Genomic DNA, 20,916 nt, shown 5'->3' with positions numbered 1-20,916 from the left:
GGGAGGTCTCTTGTAGACCAGTGTCCTGAAGTTGGCTCTCCCACCTCAGAGGCACAGCACTGACTCCTGGCTGCAGCACCAAGAGCCTTTTATCCACACGGCTCAGAATAAAAGGTAGAAAAAGTAGAAGTAAAGAAAGAGGATAAAAGAAAATAGTTATTAAAATAAAAAATAATTATTAAGAAAAAAATGTTTTTAAAGAAAAAAAAAACGGATGGATAGAACCCTAGGACACGTGGTGAAAGCAAAGCTTTACAGACAAAATATCACACAGAAGCATACACATACACACTCACAAAAAGAGGAAAAGGGGAAAAATTCATAAATCTTGCTCTCAAAGTCCACCTCCTCAATTTGGGATGATCCATTGTCTATTCATGTATTCCACAGATGCAGAGTACATCAAGTTGATTGTGGAGCTTTAATCTGCTGCTTCTGAGGCTGCTGGGAGAGATTTCCCTTTCTCTTCTTTGTTCGCACAGCTCCCAGGGCTCGGCTTTGGATTTGGCCCTGCCTCTGCATGTAGGTCGCCAGAGGGCGTCTCTTCTTCGCTCAGACAGGATGGGATTAAAGGAGCCGCTGATTCGGGGGCTCTGGCTCACTCAGGCTGTGGGGTAGGAGGGGTACAGGATGCGGGGCGAGCCTGCGGTGGCAGAAGCCAGCATGACATTGCACCAGCCTGAGGCATGCCGTGCGTTCTTCCGGGGAAGTTGTCCTTGGATCCCAGGACCCTGGCAGTGGCGGGCTGCACAGGCTTCCCGGAAGGGGTGTGTGGACAGTGACCTGTGCTTGCACACAGGCTTCTTAGTGGCGGCGGCAGCAGCCTTAGTGTCTCATGCAAGTCTTTGGGGTCTGCGCTGTTAGCCGCGGCTCACGCCCGTCTCTGGAGCTCTTTTTTTTTTTGGAGCTCCTTTAAGCGGAGCTCTTAATCCCCTCTCCTTGCGCACCAGGAAACAAAGAGGGAAGAAAAAGTTTCTTCTTTGGCAGGTCCAGGCTTTTCCCCGGACTCCCTCCCTGCTAGCCGTGGTGAACTAACTCCCTGCAAGCTGTGTTCACACCGCCAACCCCAGTCCTCTCCCTGGGATCCAACCGAAGCCCGAGCCTCAGCTCCCAGCCCCGCCCACCCCAGCGGGTGAACAGACAAGCCTCTCGGGCTGGTGAGTGCTCTTCGGCCCCGATCCTCTGTGCGGGAATCTCTCCGCTTTGTCTGCGCACTCCTGTTGCTGTGGTCTCATCCGCGGCCCCGAAGCTTCCCCCTCCGCCACCCACAGTCTCCGCCCGCGAAGGGGCTTCCTAGTGTGTGGAAACCTTTCCTCCTTTCACAGCTCCGTCCCACTGGTACAGGTCCCGTCCCTATTCTTTGGTCTCTGTTTTATCTTTTGCCCTACCCAGGTACGTGGGGAGTTTCTTGCCTTTTGGGAGGTCTGAGATCTTCTGCCAGCATTCAGTAGGTGTTCTGAAGGAGTTGTTCCACGTGTAGATGTATTTCTGGTGTATCTGTGGGGAGGAAGGTGATCTCTGCATCTTACTCTTCCGCCATCTTCCCAGAACCCTATCGCAAAGTGTTACTTGAATGTCCTTCTGGTGTGGCAGATGGCCTCCCAGAGAGGGAATCAAGGAAATCCCACTTCTTTTTTTTTTTTTTCTCTTTTCCTTTTCTAGTTCAGCCAACAGGTGAACCCCAGACAGTGAGTTGCACTGCCATACCAAAAGGGATGGCACAGACACCTAAAGCCCTTTGAGAGAATATGTCCCTCTAGTCAGAGCATCCATGCAAGGGACTCTTGTGGTAAGATGATTGTGGGGGGGCATCCTGTTAGTTTGTTTTTCCTTCTAATTCACTGCTTTTCCCTGATGGCAGCCCAAATCTCATAGAATTATATGACAGTGGGAGGAGCCTAAAGCTGTGAGAGAAAGTCTTTTTCTTTTCAGAGAAATGGGGCCTAGAAAGTGAAGGAAAATCCATGAGAAGAGAGAGCTAGAGAAACAGGTCCCATAATTCTGTGTATGAACTGATACAAGTCCCTGACTTAACCCTATGAGTTGGTTACATGAGTGGAACAGACACAAAAGAAGCATAGCAGATGTTTTGAGAACTCTTGTTGTCGCATAAACTGCACCATGTCCCAGACTAACCCCTGAGTGAAAGACCCAAACATTGCAACAAAGAGTTTAAAAAACTGAATTCACATTGGAACCAACACCCACAGAAAGTGATGAAGAACTTGCAGTCAAACCTACATGGCTGGATTTCCTCCCGTTAATGAGAACAATGAACATTCTCCTGAGGACTTTAATGGGGCTTAGAATCTCACAGCACAGTTACAGTGTGCATAACAACATTCAAAATTACTTGACATAAAAATTTTACAAACAATATATGACCAATTCTCAATGGAAAAACCAGTCAACAGACACAAACTCTGAGATTCCTCAAGTGTTGGAAGTATCAGATAGACTTTAAAGTACCATGAGGTAAATCTGTACACTCTTGAAGTAAATGGAAATATAAAACTTGTAGACATAGAGATAGAAATAGAATAACTATTTAAAAAATCTTAACTGAAAATATGACACTGAGATAAAAACTTCCATGGATATCTTAAATGGCAGAAAGGAGATGACAAAAGAAAAGGTCACTGGACTTGAAAAATAGTAAAATAAAAATTATCCACTCTGGGGAACATAAAGAAAAAAGATTGAAAAAAATTTACAAAGTTTTAGGGACTTGTGGGAGAATGACAGAATGTCTAAAATTTGTGTCATTGGAGTCCTGGAAGAGAGAAAACATGAATTGGTGTAGGAAAAGAATAGCTGAAAACTTCCCAAGTTTGGTAAAAGACATACATTTTCAGATTGAAGAAGCTCACCAAACATAATAAACTTAAAACAATGCTCAGAAATATCTTAATAAAACTGCTGAAGACTGAAGAGAAAATATCATGAAAGCAGCCTAAGAAAAACAACACATTACTTGTAAGGGAACAAGATTTCTCAATCAGAAATCATGGAAGCTAGATGACAGTAGGAAAACATCACTAAATTGTTGGAAAAAGACTGTCAACAGTTTTACATCAACTTCTATACCAAGAGAAAATATTCAAGAATAAAAAATTCTAGAGGAAGGAAAACTAAGAATTATTTTCCAACAGATTTTCTCTAAAAGAAATACTACAGAAAGTTCCTCAAGCTGAAGGAAAATGGTAAAAGAAGGAAACCTGGAACTTCAAGAATGAAAGAAAAACAGAAATGGTAAATATCAGGGTAAAGTAGACTATATTTTCTCCTCTTACTTTTTTTAATATGAATGACAAAAGCAAAAGCTATAATGTTTGCTGGTGGTGTTTTCAGTGTATGTAGATGAAAACATATAGCAACTATAACATAAGGAGTAGAAAGTAGAGACATAAATGATTGTGATGGTTTTCCATTTTATTTGAAATTGAAAAATTATAACTTTAAGAAGGCTGTAAGGGGTAAGATATATATATACGTTATATAACATATATATGCTATAATCCCTAGATAGGCTACTAAAAATATAATAGAAAAGATAGACAAAAATCCAATAGATAAATTTAAATGGAAGTAAAAAGTAAAATAATCCAACAGGAGGCATGAAAGTAGAAAGAGAAACAAAAAACAAAGGAGAAAAACAGAAAGCAAACAATAAAATGGTGAATCTAATTATACCAATAATCACATTAAATGTAAATAAACATACTAAGTGAAAAACAAAATTGTCAGTTTGGCTATATTTAATGTATTTACTTTAAATTGAATGATACAGGTAAGTTAAAAGCATGGAAATGATATACCATGCAATCACTAATCAAAAGAAATCTGTGGTGGCTATATTAATACCAGACAAAGATTTCAGGGCAAAGAAAATTACCAGAGGTAGAGAGGAACATTAGATAATGTTAAAAGGGTCAATTCACCAAGAAGACATAACAGTTCTAAATTTGCACATACCTACCACCAAGGTAGTGGTAGGCAGAATTCCAGGGTGACCCTCCCTGGCATCCCCAATCTGGTGTACACAACTGTATAATCCCTTCCTTCAAAGTATGGGCAGGACCTGCAACTACATTATGATATCACTCGTGGAATTACGTTATACTGCCTGGCAAAGATGAAGGGATTTGGCAGATGTAATTAGGGTTCCCAAGTCAGTTTTTTTTGTTGTTTTTTGCGGTACGGGGGCCTCGCACTGTTGTGGCCTCTCCCGTTGCAGAGCACAGGCTCCGGACACGCAGGCTCAGCAGCCATGGCTGACAGGCCCAGCCACTCCACGATGTGTGGGATCTTCCCAGACCAGGGCACGAACCCGTGTCCCCTGCATCAGCCAGTGGACTCCCAACCACTGCACCACCAGGGAAGCCCCCCAAGTCAGTTTTGACTTTAAGTTAATCAAAGGAAGATTTTCCTTTGTGGGTCTAATTTAGTCAGGAAAAACTCGTTAAAGGGGTAATTGGTCTCTTCATGAAGAAAGAAATTTTTCGTGCTGGCCTTGAAAGAGGCATGCTGCCGTATTACAAGAGGATCTATGAAAGTGCTACATGGAAGGAACTGTAGGAGCTTCTAGAAGTTGAGAGTAATGCCCAGTCAGTTGCCAGCATGAAAACTGGGACCTCGGATATACAAAACTGAGGAATTAAATTATGCCAATAACCTAAGTGACCTTGGAAGAGGACCTTGAGTCTCAGGTGCCAACAATGACTTGGCTAACATGTTGATTTCAGCCTTATGGGACCATGAGCAGAAGACACACCTAAACTGTGCCTGGACTCCTGACCCACAGAAACAGGGAAACAATAAATGAGTGTTATTTTAAGCTGCTAATTTTGTGGTAATTTGTTGCATAACAATAGAAAACTAATACAAGAGCTTCCAAATACACAAATGAAAAGCTTATAGAACTGGAAGGAGGAAGAGCAAATCCAAAATTACTGTGGGAGATTTCAATACTCCTCTCTCAATAAACAATAAAAAAAAAGAAGACAGAATATCAGCAAGGACATAGAGGACCTGAATACCATCAACCAAATGAAACTAAGTTACATTTATAGAAGAATACTCCTCCAAACAATAGCAGAATATACATTCTTTTCAATTGCACATGAAACATTTACAAAAAAATATTCTGGACCATAAAAACCAATCTTAATACACTTAAAAGACTTGTAATCAAACAAAATATGTTCCATGGCCATAACGGAATTAAACTAGAAATCAAAAAGAGATATCTTAAAAATCCCCAAATATTTGAAAATGAACAATACTTATAAATAACTCATGGATCAAAGGGGTTCTCAAGGCAAATTATAAAATAGGTTTAACAAAATGAAAATACAACTTATTAAAATTTCTGGGATATAGCTAAAGCAGTGTTTACAGGTAAATTTATAGCAGTAAAGGCTTGTATTGGACAAAAAGTCTCAAATCAATACCCTAAGCTTTAAGTAACTAGAAATGAAGAGCAAATTAAGCCCAAAGTAAGTAGAAAGAAGGAAATAATAAAGAGCAGAAATCAATAAAATGCAATACAGGAAAATAATACAGAAAACTGGTGAAACCAAAAGCTAGTTCTTTGAAAAGATCAATACAACTGATAAAACTTTACCCAAACTGACCAAGAATAAAGAGAAGATACAAATTACAAAAATCTAAAATGTAAGAGACATCACTGCAGGTTTATAGACATTTAAAAAGCAATGAGAAAATACTATGAACAACTCTTTGCCCATAAATTTAATAATTTAGATGAAATGGACAAATTCCTTAAGGTAAAAATATTATCCATTCTATCCAACCTCTTCCAGAAAATAGAAGGATAAACTTCCTGACTCATTTTATGAAACCAGCATAACCCTGATACCAGAATCAAAGACAACAAAAAAAAGCTCCAAATCAATATACCACATGAATATTGACACAAAAATTCTGAAACCAATATGTTAGTTAAATACAGCAATAATTATAAAATGATAAAGCATCATGACCAATTCAGATTTACGAAGTGAATGAAAATCTGGTTCAACATTTGAAAATCGACTCTAACTGACTGAAAAAGAAAACGCACAAGATTATATCAATAAATACAGAAAATGCATCTGACAAAGTTCAACAGTCATTCATGATAAAAAAAAAAAAAAAACACCTCTCAGCAAACTAGGAATAGAAAAACTTTCCTAACATGATAAAGGACAGCTATCAAAAAAAAAAAGAAGGAAAAAGAAATCCTGCAGCTGACTTCATATTTAATCATGAAAGACTGAATTCTGTATAAGATCTGGAACAAGCAAGGATGCCCACTCTCTCCCTTCCTCTTCAATATTGAATTATAGGCCCAAACCAGTGGAGTAATGCAAAAGAAAAAATATAATAAGATGCCTACAGATAGGAAAAGAAAAAAACTATCTTTAATCACAAATGACATGTATGTCTATATAGAAAAATCCCAAGAAATCTACAAAAATTTCAGGCATCATGTCATTTCATGCGTGCATATTTCACAATATCTCTGAGATACTCTTTTTAAAAAACTCCGCTTTTCTTTAAAAAAATAAGACAGTATTAAGAAAATGAAAAGTCAAGATTTTTATTTATAAAATACATATCTTTCTAAAAGCTTATATCCAGCATATATAAAGTAGTCCCAAGACTTGAGAATAAGAAAACAACTCAATTTTTTTAATGGACAAAATACCGAATGGATGTTTCATCGGAAGATATATATGGAAGGCGAATAAGCACATTAAAGATGTTCAACCTCATTAGTAATTAGGGAAATGCAAAATAAAACAATGAGATTTCACTACTTAATAAGATTTCATTTATTAGAATAGCTAAATTCAAGAAAATAACACTACAAGTGCTAATGAAGAGGCAGAGCAACTAGAACTCTCAGATTTGCTGCTGAGAATGCAAAATGATACAGCCACATTGGAGAACATTTTAGAAGTTTCTTATAAAGTTAAAAACATAGTTATCATAAGATCCAACTATGGAACTCCTAGTATTTATCCAAGAAAAATTAAAAAATTTGTTTTCACAAAAACCTGTTTATAGCAGCTTTATTCAAAATTTACAGAAAATAAAAACAACAAAAATATGCTTCAACTGGAGAATAACTAAGCTCATCACACAATGGTTCATTATTCAACAATAAGAGGAACAAACTCTTGATGTAATCAACAGCATGGATAAATCTTGAATTCATTGTGCTGAGTGAAAGAAGCCAAACTAGACTATCATTTAATTTGAATTGACTTTTTTGTAGTGTTAGGTAGAGGTCAAATTTTATACTTTTTTCTAAGCAGTTGTCCTAGCCAGTTTATTGAAAAGTCTATCAATGCCACATATGTCATAATTCAAGTTTCCATATTGCTTGAGTCTGTTATGGGAACCCTGTTAATTTCTACTAATTGTTCCTGAACAATACTGCACTGTCCTCCTTAATATTTACTATCTTTCTATTTATCTATATTTTATTTAATATAGCTCAATTGTTTCATACGTCTCTCTAAAGTTTTATACATCTTTGTTAAAATTGTTCTTACATATATATTTCATGCATTACTTTTTAAAAGTTACATTTTTAATGTTTAATTACATAAAGCAAATTAATTAATTTTCATATGTTAATTTTGTATCTAGCAAACTTGCTAGATAATTTATTAATACTAATAATTTATTTGGAATCCCTTTGAATTTTTGAGGTAGACAATTTTATTACCTGAGATTAATGAAGGTTTTGTTTTCTCCCCTGCAAACCCTACCCCCCCACACACATATATACACATATATACAAATATATATAAATTTGCTTTGCTGCACTAGCTAGAGATTGAACAAAAGTGAGGATAATGACTGTGATTGTTTTGTTCCTGATTTTAAAGTGATGGTTTCAACACTTCAGAAGTTCTGAAGTAATGGGATTTACTTCAACACCACCAAGTAAGATGTTTGCTACAGTTTTTTATAGAATTCTTTATCGAGGTAAAGAAGTTTCCTTTTATTCCTAGTTTGCTAATTTGTTGGTTTTTTTAAGTCATGACTGATTGTTGAATGTTTTCAAACATTTTTTTCTCCTGTATTGAGATGATTGGATTGTTTTTCTCCTTTAATACATTAATATTTTAGTGTGATTATTGACTTAATTTTCTAATGTTAAATTCAAATTGAATTTGTAGGATAAATCCAACTCAATCCTGATGTATCAACTTTTAATTTTATACATAACTTGATCCTGGTATTTAATTTTGCATCATTTTTCATGAGAGATAATTTTCTTATACTATTCTTGTTGAGTTTGATGTCAAAGTTACATTAATTTTATAAAATAGTGGAATTTTTTCTCTCTTTTTCTATACTCTGTAATAATTTATTTATAGTTGGAACATCTTTTCCTGGTAAAACCATCATGGTCTGATGTTTTCTTTGTGAGAAAATTGTTACAGTCAATTGTATTTTTTAAATTGTTACATTATTTAGGCTTTCTATTTTAATTTGACTCCATTTTGATGAAGTATATATTTTCTCTATATAACTTTATATGTATAGTAGATTTCTATCTGTATTTGCAATATATAAAATTGTTAATGTCAAGATATTCGGCAACTACTATTTTTTTGTTTTAAAATTTCATTTTAACTTTTATGTAAAAAAATTGACTTTTTATATTATACAGTTTTATGTTTTGACAAATAGAGTTGTGTAACTACCACCACAATCTAGCTGCAGAACAGTTCTACTACCCCTCAAAATTCCTTTATGCTGCCCCATTGCAGTCAACTCCTCCCCCAGCCCTTACCACAAGCAACCACTACTCTGTTCTTCATCACTACATTTTTGCCTTTTCCAGAATGTCATAAAAATTAAATCATACATGACTTTGGCTTCTTTTACTGAGCATTTGAGATTCACCCATGTTGTTGTGTGTGTCAATAGTTCATTCCTTTGTATTACCGAGGAGTCTTCCACTGTATGGATGTTCCACGGTTTATCCACCCACCAGTTGAAGGATTTTTGTTTCTAGTTTATTTTTTACACAATTCAGATTCTTGTTTTTAGCTTTTTATTTTTTATATCATTTTAGGATTAGAGAGTTGCAAAGATATTACAGAGTTCTCATATCCTTTACTCAGCTTTCCCTATATAACTATGGGACACCCATCAACACTAAGAATTGATCAATAATACTATAAATTAAACTACAGACATTATTCAGGTTTTCTGTTAATGGCATTTTTCTGTTCCAAGTTCCCATCCAGGATACCAGGTTTCCTTTAGTGATCACGTCTCCTTAATCTTCTCTAATCTGTGGTCGTTTCTCAGTCTTTCCGTGTCTCTCATGACCTAAGCACTTTTGAAGAGTACTCGTCAGATATTTTGTAGAATGTCCCTCAGTTTGGATTTGTCTGGTGTTTTCTCATTATTAGACTGAAGTAATGGATCTTTGAGCAGAACATCACAGAAGGCAAGGACCTTTCATTGTATCATATCAGGGAGTACATGCTACCAACGTGGCATCAGTGGTGATGTTAACATTGATCATTTGATTATGGTAGCGTCTGCAGGTTTCTCCACTGTAAAGTTATTAATTTTCTCTTTCTATTCTCTGTTCATTAGAAGTGAGTCCTTAAATCCAGCCCACACTCAAGGGGAGAGGGATTAATTTCACCTCATGGAAAGAGGAAAATCAAGGAATTTATGGAAAATATGATAAAACCACTAGAGTAATTAAAAATATTTTCAGGAAAGTTACTGGAGGCTATGCAAATATCCTGTTCCTCTTTAAAATTTTCATCCACTAATTTTAGCATTCGTCAATGGAATTTGTCTGTGGCCGTTATTACCATGGTATTCTAATGGGGATTTTCTATTTCTTTCATTCTTTCTACATTTATTAATTGAATTTCGTCTCTAAGAAAGGTCTGTCCCCTCTCCAACATTTATTGATATTAGCATGAATTCATGGACATTCATTTTATTCTTTGGGTTATAATATAATGCTGTAATTATTTATTTTGTTGCTCAAATTGTTCCAACTCTGACCATTAAGTGTTGTGTCGCTTTGACTCCTAAGTCCTTTTGACATGCCTCCATTTTTTAAAAGTACTTTCTTACTTTCTGACACAAGATCATTCAGATTAATTTTCCTGTTCAAGCCCTGAAATCAGCCATCTCTCCAAGGAGCTTTGGTCCTTTTTATTGGAAAGTGGTATTTAGAACCTAAGATCTGAGCACTTTTGCTGGCGTGTCACTTCTTTTAGGCCCTGTCAATGAACATAAAAAATTATACATTCTGTTATCTCATTAATATAAAGTTCAAAAGCAAGAAAAATTATTCATAGAGTAGAAATTGTTATTGGTTACCTTTGAGGAACAGAGAAAGTGTAATAGCAGCCAATATGAGGAAGACTTCTGGGATGCTGGTAATGTTCTTGATTTGGATGGCAATATCATAGAGACTTTCACTTCATTGAGTTGTACACTTACAAATTTTTGCTATTTTGTATTTCATTTCTTAATATAAAAGTTTGTATATATTTTTTAACTGTATATGAGATGCATTTACACTCCCAGAAGAATAGCTAAAGTTTAAAATGGGGAAAATAAGCCTGAAAGTAAAAGACTAAGAATACCAAATCCTGAGGAGGATATGAAGCATCAGGAACCCTCACACACTGCTGGAGGGAATGTAAATCAGTACAACAGCATTGTTTGGCATTATCTACTAAAGTTGAACATATGCAAACCCTATAACCCAGCACTTACACCTGAGAATAAATAGGAAGAAAAGAAGGAAGAAAGCAAGAAAGATGTGTACATATGAACAGTGCTGTTCATAGCAGCATTGTTTATGATGACCTAAAGTTGGAAGCAACCCAAATGCCCCCTCAATAGTACAATGGATAAATAAATTATGGTCTAGCCATGCAATAGAATAATATTCTGTAATGAAAATGAACAAACTGTAGTTAATCACAGCAACATGGATAAAGCTTACAATATAATACAAAGGAGGAAAAAAACGTACAACAGATAAGTGTGAATTATTTAAAGTTCAAAACAGGCATAAATAAACTATGGTTATAGAAATCGGTGTAGTGGTTACTTAGGGGGGATGGAAAAAGTTGTAAGAAGAATAAGAGGACATTTATAGGATGTTAGCCATCTTTCTTGAATTAGATTGTAGTTATAAATATTAGCTTTTTTGATAATCCATTGAGTAGCACACATTGGTCTGTACATGTATTCGTTGCCGGGGGCTGCTACAGAAATTTATTCTTACAGTTCTACAGGTTAAAAATCTGAAATCAACGTGCTGGCAGGTCTTCACTTCCTCCAGACACTAGAACGGAATCCATTCTTTGTCTCTTCCAGGTGCTGGTGGGTGCCAGCACTCCTTGACTTAAGGCTACATCAGTCCAATCTCTGCCTTCATCTTCACATCACCTTCTCCTCTGTATGTTCTAACCTTTCTCTGCCTCTCTCTTATAAAGATGCTTATGATGGCATTTAAGGCCCGCCTGTATGATCCAGTATAGTCTCATGTCAGAATCCATAAAATTTAATCATATATGCAAAGACACTTTTTCCAAATAAGATGACTTTCAGAGGTTCTAGGTATTTGGATGTGGACATATCCTTAGGAAGCATTAGCAGATTACCCCAGTGTACTTTTCAGTTTGTGTGTCCTATTTTAATTAAAATTTTAAGGTAAAATAATGAAAGATACTTGGTGAACTAGAAACAAAGGAGAATGTTTTTTCTTCCAGTTTTATTGAGATATAATTGACACACAGCACTGTATAAATTTAAGGTGTATGTCATAATGGTTTTGCTTACATATATCATGAAATAATTACCACAATAAATTTAGTGAATATCCATCATCTCATATAGATACAACATTAAAGAGATGGAAAAATATACAAATCTGGTCTCTTTTTCTATGAGTGCTTTTGTTTGTTTGGTTCATTGGTTGGTTTTGAAGTATAATTGACCTACAACAGAATATTAGTTCCTGCTATACAACATAGTGATTTGATATTTCTATATATTTTGAAATGACCACCACAATCAGTCTAGTATGATCTATCACCATACAAAAAGATGTTACCTAATTATTGACTATAATCCTCACACTGTACATTTCATAGCCATGACCCATTTACTTTGCTACTGGAAGTCTGTACTTAATCTGTCTCATCCCCCACCCCTTTGGCAACCACCTGTTTGTTCTCTGTACCTGTGACTTTGTTTCTCTTTTGTTATGTTTGTTCATTTTTTTTTTTTGGATTCCACATGTAAGTGAAATCATACAGTATTTGTCTTTCTCTGTCTGACTTATTTCACTTATCGTAATAATCTCTAGGTCCATCCATGTTGTTGCAAATGGCAAGATTTCATTCTTTTTTATGGCTGAGTACTATTCCATTCTGTATATATATACCATTTCTCTATCAATTCATCTAAGGTTGGCTACTTAGGTTGCGTCCATATCTTGGCTATTGTAAATAATGCCACAATGAACATAGGGTGCTTATATCTTTTCTAATTAGTGTTTTCATTTTCTTCAGATAAATAGGATTAGAATTGATGGATCATATGGAAGTTCTATTTTTAATTTTTTGAAGAATCTCCATACTGTTTTCCATAGTGGTTGTACCAATTTACATCTCCACCAGCAGTGCACGAGAGTTCCCTTTTCTCCATATCCTTGCCAATATTTATTAGTTTCATGTCTTTCTGATAATACACATTTTGACAGGTATAGGGTGATATCTCATTGTGGTTTTCATTTGCATTTTCCTGTAGTGATGTTGAGCACCTTTTCATGTGCCTGTTAGCCATCTGTATGTTTTCCTTATAAAAATGTCTATTCAGATCCTCTGCCCATTTTTAAATTGGGTTGTTTGGTTCTCTGATGTTGAGTTATTTGTATATTTTGGATATTAACCCTTTACTGGATATATTGTATGCAAATATCTTCTCCCATTCAGTAGGTGGCCTTCATTTTGTTGATAGTTTCCTTCACTGTGAAAAAGCTTTCTAGTTTGATGTGGTCTCTTTATTTTTGCATTTTTCCCCTTGCTTGAGGAGACATATCCACAAAATATTACTAAGACCAATGTCAAAGAACACACTGCTTATGTTTTCTTCTAGAAGTTTGATGATTTGAGGTTTTACATTTAAGTTTTTAATCCATTTTGAATTTATTTCTGTGCATGGTGTGAGAAGGTAGTCCAGTTTTATTCTTTTGCATGTAACTATCCAGTTTTCTCAACACCATTTATTGAAGAGACTGTCTTTTCTCCATTGTATATCTTGCCTCCTTTGTCATAGATTAATTGCCCATATAAATGTAGGTTTATTTCTGGGATCTATATTCTGTTCCATTGTTGTATGTGTCTGTTTTTGTGCTATTACCATACTGTTTTGATTACTGTAGCTTTGTAGCATAGTTTGAAATCAGGGAGCATGATACCTCCAGCTTTGTTCTTCTTTCTTAAGGTTGCTTTGGCTATTTGGGGTCTTTTGTGTTTCCATACAAATTTTAGAATTATTTGTCATAGGTCTGTGAAAAATACCATTGGTATTTTGATGGGATTGCATTGAATCTGTAGATTGCCTTGAGTATAATAGTCATTTTAACAATATTAGTTATTCCAATTCATGAGCACAGTATATCCTTCCATCTGTTTGTGTCATCAATTTCATTCATCAGTGTCTTATAGTTTTCTGAATACAGGTCTTTTACCTCCTTAGATTTACTCCTAGGTGTTTTATTCCTTTTGATGTGATTGTAAATGAGGTTGTTTCCTTAATTCTCTTTCTGATATAGCATTGTTAGTGTATAGAAATACAACAGATTTCTGTATATTAACTTTTTATTCTGCAACTTTACTGAATTCATTAATGAATTCTAATAGTTTTTTGGTGGCATCTTTAGGATTTTCTGTGTATAGTACCATGTCATCTGCAAACAGTGGTGGTTTTACTTCTTCCTTCCAATTTGGATTCCTTTTATTTATCTTTTTCTTGTCTGATTGCTGTGGCTAGGACTTCCAATACTATGTTGAGTAAAAGTGGCAAAACTGGACATCCTTGTCTGTTCCAGATCTTAGAGGAAAAGCTTTCAGTATGATGAGTATGGGGATAGCTATAGGCTTGTCATATATGGCCTTAATTATATTGAGGTATATTCCCTCTATACCCACTTTGTTGAAAGTTTTTGACATAAATGGCTGTTTAATTTTGTCAGAAGTTTTTTATGCATCTATTGAGATGATCATATGGTTTTTATTCTTAATTTTGTAAATGTGGTATATCACATCGATTGAACTGCAGATATTGAAACAGCCTTGCATTCATGGGATAAATTCCACTTGATCATGGTATATGATCCTTTTAATGTATTGTTGAACTTGGTGTGCTAATATTTTGTTGAGGATTTTTACTTATATGTTCATGAGTGACATTGCCCTGTAATTGTGTGTGATATCTTTGTCTGGTTTTGGCATAAGGTGATGCTGTCCTCGTAGAATGAGTTCAGAAGCTTTCTATTCTCTGCAATTTTTTGGAATAGTTTGAGAAGGATATGTGTTAAGTCTTCTCTAAAAGTTTGGTAAAATGCACCTGTGTAGCCATCTGATCCTAGACTTTTGTTTTGGGGGATTTAAAAAATATTATTGATTCAGTTTCATTACTGGTAATTGCGATGTTCATATTTTATATCTCTTCCTGGATTGGTCTTGGGATATTGTACATTTATAGGAATTTGTCCATTTCTTCTAGGTTGTCATGTTTATTGATGTGTGATTGTTCATAGTAATATTTTATGATCCTCTGTCTTTCTGTGGTGTTGGTTGTAACTTCTTTTCCATTTCTGATTTTGTTTTGGGCCCTCTTTTTGTCTTGATGAGTCTGGCTAAAGTTTTATCAATCTTGTTTATCTTTTCAGAGGACCAGCTCTTAGTTTCATTCTTTCATTTTCCTTTGCATTTTTTTTTTTTTTTGCGGTACGTGGGCCTCTCACTGTTGTGGCCTCTCCCATTGCGGAGCACGGGCTCCGGATGCGCAGGCTCAGCAGCCATGGCTCATGGGCCCAGCAACCCCATGGCATGTGGGATCTTCCTGGACCGGGGCACAAACCCGTGTCCCCTGCCTCGGCAGGTGGACTCTCAACCACTGCGCCACCAGGGAAGCCCCCTCCTTTGCTTTTTGTGTAGTAAAATTGTCTCTATTTTATTTATTTCTTCTCTGTTCTTTATTATTTCTTTCTTTCTAGTAACTTTCAGTTTGTTTGTTATTCTTTTTCTAGTTCCTTTAGGTATAGGGTTAGGTTGTTTATTTGAGATTTTTCTTGTTTCCTGTGGTAGGCTTCTATTGCTCTAAACTTCCCTCTTAGAACTGCTTTTGTGCATCCCATAGATTTTGAATTGTTGTGTTTTTTTTTCATTTGTCTCCAGATGTTTTTTGATTTCTTCAGTGATCCATAGTTGTTTAATAGCATATTGTTTAGCCTCCACATGTTTGTGTGTTTTGCAGTTTTTTTCTTGTAGTTGACTTCTAGTCTCATAGCCTTGTGGTCAGAAAAAAAGTTTGATATGATTTCAATCTTCTTAAATTTACTGAGACTTGTCTTGTGACCCAGCATGAGATCTATCCTGGAGAATTTTCCATGTGAACTTGAAAAGAATATGTATTCTGCTGCTTTTGGATGGAATGCTCTATATATATTAAGTACATTCGATCTGATGTGTCATTTAAAGCCCATGTTTCCTTATTGATTTTCTGTCTGGATTATCTGTCCATTGATGTAAGTGGAGTGTTGATGTCCCCTACTATTACTGTGTTGTTGTGAATTTCTCTCCTTGTGTCTGTTAATAATTACTTTATGTATTTAGATGCTCCTGTGTTGGGTGCATATGTTTACAATTGTTATATCTTCTTCTTGGTTGCTCCCTTGAACATTATGTAATGTCCTTCTTTGTCTCTTGTTATAGTCTTCTTTTAAATTTAATTTTGTCTGATATAAATATTGTGTACCCAAGCATTCTTTTCATTTCTATTTGCATGGAATAACTTTTTCCATTCTCTCACTTTCAGTCTGTGTATGTCTTTAGATCTGAAGTGAGTCTCTTGTAGGCAACATAAATATGAGTCTTGTTTTTTTGTCCATTCAGCCACTCTATGTCTTTTGATTGGAGAATTTAGTTCATTTATATTTAAAGTAATTATTGATAAGTATTATTGCCATTTGGTTAATTGTTTTGGAGTTGTTTTTACAGTTCTTTTTTGTTCTTTTCTTCTTCTCTTGCTCCCTTCTCTTGTGATTTGATAGCCATCTTTACATTATGTTTAGATTCTTTCTCTTTTTTGTATGTTGTATATATTATAGATTTTTGGCTTTTGGTTACCATGAGGTTTATATATAGCAATCTATATGTATACATGATTATTTCAAGTTGCTTATCCCTTAAGTTCAAACATATTTTAACAACTTTGCATTTTTACTCCCCCCAACCAGCGTTTACTATTTTTAACCTCATATTTGTATCTTTTTGTTTTGTTTCTCCCTTAACTACTTATTGTGGATACAGATGATTTTACTACTTTTTTCTTTTAACCTTCCTACTAGCTTTATAGTGGTTGATTTACTTCCTTTACTGTATATTTGCCTTTACCAATGAGATTTTTCCTTTTATAAGTTTTATATTCCTAGTTGTGGCCTTTTCTTTTCTACTTAGAAAAGTCCCTTTAACATTTCTTGTAAAGCTGGATTCATGATGCTGAACTCTTTTAGCTTTTGGTTGTCTGTAGAACTTTTGATCTCTCCTTCAAATCTGAAGGAAAGCCTTGCCAGGTAGATTATTCTTAGTTGTAGGTTTTCCTCTTTCATCACTGTAAATATATCATGCCATTCCCTTCTGACCCACAGAGTTTCTGCTGACAAGTCAGCTGATTGCCTTATGGGCGTTCCTTTGTATGTAACTTGTTGCTTTTCCTTTGCTGCTTTTAATGTTCTCTCTTTATCTGTAATTTTTGCCATCTTAATTACAATGTGCTTGGCATAGTCCTCTTTGGCTTGATCCTGTTTGTTACTCTCCGTGCTGCTTGGACCAGAATGTCTGTTTCCTTGCCCAGAATAGGGAAGCTTTCTGCTATTATGTCTTCAAATAATTTCTCTGCCCCTTTATCTCTCTTCTATAATACAAATGATAGTATGTTTGATGTCATTTCAGAGGACTCTTTTCTTTTTACATTAATCCTCTACATATGGATGAGTTCCATCCTGAGAGCACATTTGTAAGTCCAATTTTTAAGTCCAACAAAGTTAGCCTAGGCACCCAATTAACAGTCATATATATAGTACTGTACTGTAATAGGTTTATAATAGTTTTCACACAAATAATACATAAAAAACAAACACAAAAAATAAAGGAAACATTTTTAATCTTACAGTACAGTACCTTGAAAAGTACAGTAGTACAAGCTACATCACCACTGCTTTTACACTTGCTTCCGGATATCCTGGCCTTGAAATAAAGATAACTATACTACTGTATTCTATACAGTACTGTACAGTAAAGTACACAAAAGCACAGCCACTTGTAGAGGATGCACGCAGGTGACAATGTATGCCAGGCATGTGAAATAACTTACATGATTGAACATGCAAATGCATGTTTGCCTCTTTGAAAGTTTGCAACTTGAAGGTTCATACGTAGGGGACTTACTGTATTCTTTTTTTCTTTTTTCTGTTCAGTTTCAGTGATTTCCACTGAAATTCTGTTCTTTAGTTTGCTTACCCATTCCTCTTTATCATCTAAACTACTGTTGATTCCTTCTAGTGTGTTTTTAATTTCAGTTATTATATTCTTCAGTTCTGCTTGTCCTTTATGTTTTCTAACTCTTTGTACAATTCTCACTGTGTTCACTCATTCTTCTCCTGAGGACTTTGAGCATCTTTATGATTATTACCTTGAACTCATTGTTGGGTAGATTTCTTATCTCTACTTCACTTAGTTCTTCTTTTAAGGTTTTATCTTAGAAGATAGATAGAAACATATCTATCATTATAGATAGATAAAGTTAGAAACATATTCTTCGTTAAAAACATATTCTTCTATTTTTTCATTTTGCCTAATTCACTGTTTTTATTTCTATGCAGTTGGTAGGTTGGTTACATTTTCTAGTTTTGGAGAACTCTTCTTTGTAGGAGACATCTTATGTGTCACAGCAGTGTACTCTCCTCTAGTCACCAGAACTGTATGTTCTAGGGGTACCCCCTTGGTGGGCTGCATGGGTCTTTCTGTTATAGGTGGCTGACTACTGTGGGAAGTCCAGTTGGCATGGCTGCCCCCGTCTGGTTGGTTGTCAGACCCTGCCTTGTGTGGAAGCTACTGGCCACTGGTGGGTGGAGCTCTGTCACAGAGCAGCTGGTTCAGAGCCCCTGAGGGCCCAGGGTTGGTGCTGGCTCACTGGTTGGCAGAGCCAGGTCCTAGGGTTTGTGTTTGTGGCTCCAGGGGTCCTGCATCTTCTATCTGCCTGCTGATGGGCAGGGTAGGTTCCTGACATGGCTGGCTGAAGGTTCAGAGGGTGTCCCAAAGCTGGTGTAGACTGGCTGGTGAGTGGGGCTGGATCCTGGAGTGGCTGGCTGATAATCCTAAGTTGTCAGGCTGGTGTCAGCCTGAGAGTGGGTGAGGTTAGGTCCTGGGTATAGTACTGGTCCTCTGGTGGGTGGAGCTTGGTCCTGGGGTCTTTGGTGTTTGGGCCCAGGGGTCTGGAGCTGGTGTTTATCCACTGGTGGGTGGACCTGGGGGCCCTCTGGGTGGCTCAGTGTTGGGTGGAGCCAGGTCCCAGTGTCTCTAGCTGCTGGGCCCTAGGGATCTCGGAGATTGTGCCTGTCCTCTGGTGGATGAGGCTTGTCCCAGTACTAGTGTCAGCCCAGTAGTGGATGGAGCTGTGTCCCAGGGTTTCTGGCTGCAGGACCCTGGGGATACTGAGGCTAGTACTGGCCCACTATTGTGTGGAGCTGAATTCTGTGGTATTTGGATACAGGCCTCTGGTGCTCCAGAGTTGGCTTTGGCCAGCTAGTTAGCGGGGTCAAGTCCCAGGTGGTCCCTGGGCTAGTGCCAGTTCACTAGTGAATGGAACTGTATCTTGTGGTCTCTGGCTACAGGGCCCTTGAGGTCCTGTAGCTGGTTTGGCCTGCTGGTGAGCAGGCTGGTTCCTGACATGACTGGCTGCAAGGCCTAGGGTATCCCGAAGCTGGTGTCAGCCTGCTGGTGGGTGGGGTCAGATCCTCAGGCAATGGCTGAGGCCCAAGGTGTCCCAGAGCTGATGTTTGTCCACTGTTGGGTGGGGCCAGGGCCCAGGTGGTCCTGGGGCCAGTGCTAGTGTGTTGTTGGGCACGGCTGGGTCCTGGGCCCTCTGTAGATGGGTCACATCCCGGTGGCAGCTAGGGGCTCAGGGAGTCCTAGTGCAGCTGGCCTGCTGGTGGGTGGGGCTGTGTCCCTGCCCAGCTAGCTGCTGACCTTAGGCATCCAAGTACTTGTTCTGACACCAGGTGGGGTCAGGTCCCGGTGCTAATAAGCTCAAGGGAAAACTCCAAAATGGCACTTGCAAGCACCATTGCCTTCATGGTAGAATGGGCTCCTCACAATGGCTGCTATCAGCAGCTATGTCCACCAAAGTGAGCTCCAGTTGCCTCCTGGCTCTCTGGGAGATTCTCCAAGATCAGCAAATGGGTCTAACCCAGGCTTCTTTCAAACTATTGCTTTCCCTGGGTTTCAGAGTGAGGGAGATTTTGTATGTCCCCTTTAAGACTGGAGTTTCTTTTTCTTACAGCCCTCTGGCTCTCTCCAAAATAAGCCCTGCTGGGCTTCAAAGCCAAATGTTCTGGTGCTCATCTTCCCAGGGCAGGAAACCCCAAAGTGGGGAGACCAGTGTGGGGCTTGGACCCCTCATTCCTTGAGGAGCACCTCTGCAATTATAATTATCCTCCCATTTATGCATCCACCCACCTGGAGGTATGAGTTTTGACTATACTGCATCTCTGCAGTCTTCCTACCCATCTTGTTATTGTTTCTTCTTTACATCTTTAATTGTAGAAGATCTTTTCTGCTAGTGTTTAGGTCTTTCTTATCAATAATTGCTCTGTAAATAGTTGTAATTTTGCTGTGCCTATGGAAGGAGGTGAGCTCAGGGTCTTCCTACCCTACCATCTTGGCTACTTCCCTGAACAGGTATTATTTTTAAAAACCAAAGCAACAATAAACATATGGCCACCTTCACACATGGCCGTTTATGTATGTACTCCTCTATAGGTAACTGTGATAAAGGTGATGATTGACCACTTACCTTGTTCTCTTCATTAGATTATTAACTCCTCAAAGCAAAGACTGTGCTTCTTCATGATGCAACCCTTTCTGTAGAGTGCATGGTGCATCATGCATCGCTGATGCAGGTAATGATGGCATTGAAGAGGAGGATTCAAGTTACATCCCATATAATAATTTATAGGTAAATGGACCTCTTTCCAAACTCTGAAGTCACTCCATAGATGTGTTTTCTGTATTCCCTGACATTGTTAAATTAAAAACAATTTTTAAAAATTTTTATTTATTTTATTTTTGGCTGCATTGGGTCTCGTTGCCATATGCGGGCTTTTCTCTAGTTGCAGAGAGCGGGGGCTACTCTTTGTTGCAGTGCACGGGCTTCTCATTGTGGTGGCTTCTCTTGTTGTGGAGCACAGGCTCTAGGCATGCAGGCTTCAGTAGTTGTGGCACACGGACTCAGTAGTTGTGGCTCATGGGCTCTACAGTGCAGGCTCAGTAGATGTGGTGCACGGACTTAGTTGCTCTGTGGCATGTGGGATCTTCCCTGACTAGGGCT

The sequence above is a fragment of the Neophocaena asiaeorientalis genome, unplaced genomic scaffold (genome assembly GCF_003031525.2).
Source record: "Neophocaena asiaeorientalis asiaeorientalis breed wild unplaced genomic scaffold, Neophocaena_asiaeorientalis_V1.1 scaffold118, whole genome shotgun sequence".
NCBI classification, from domain to species: domain Eukaryota; kingdom Metazoa; phylum Chordata; class Mammalia; order Artiodactyla; family Phocoenidae; genus Neophocaena; species Neophocaena asiaeorientalis.
Note: the sequence above shows the minus strand (reverse complement) of the source record.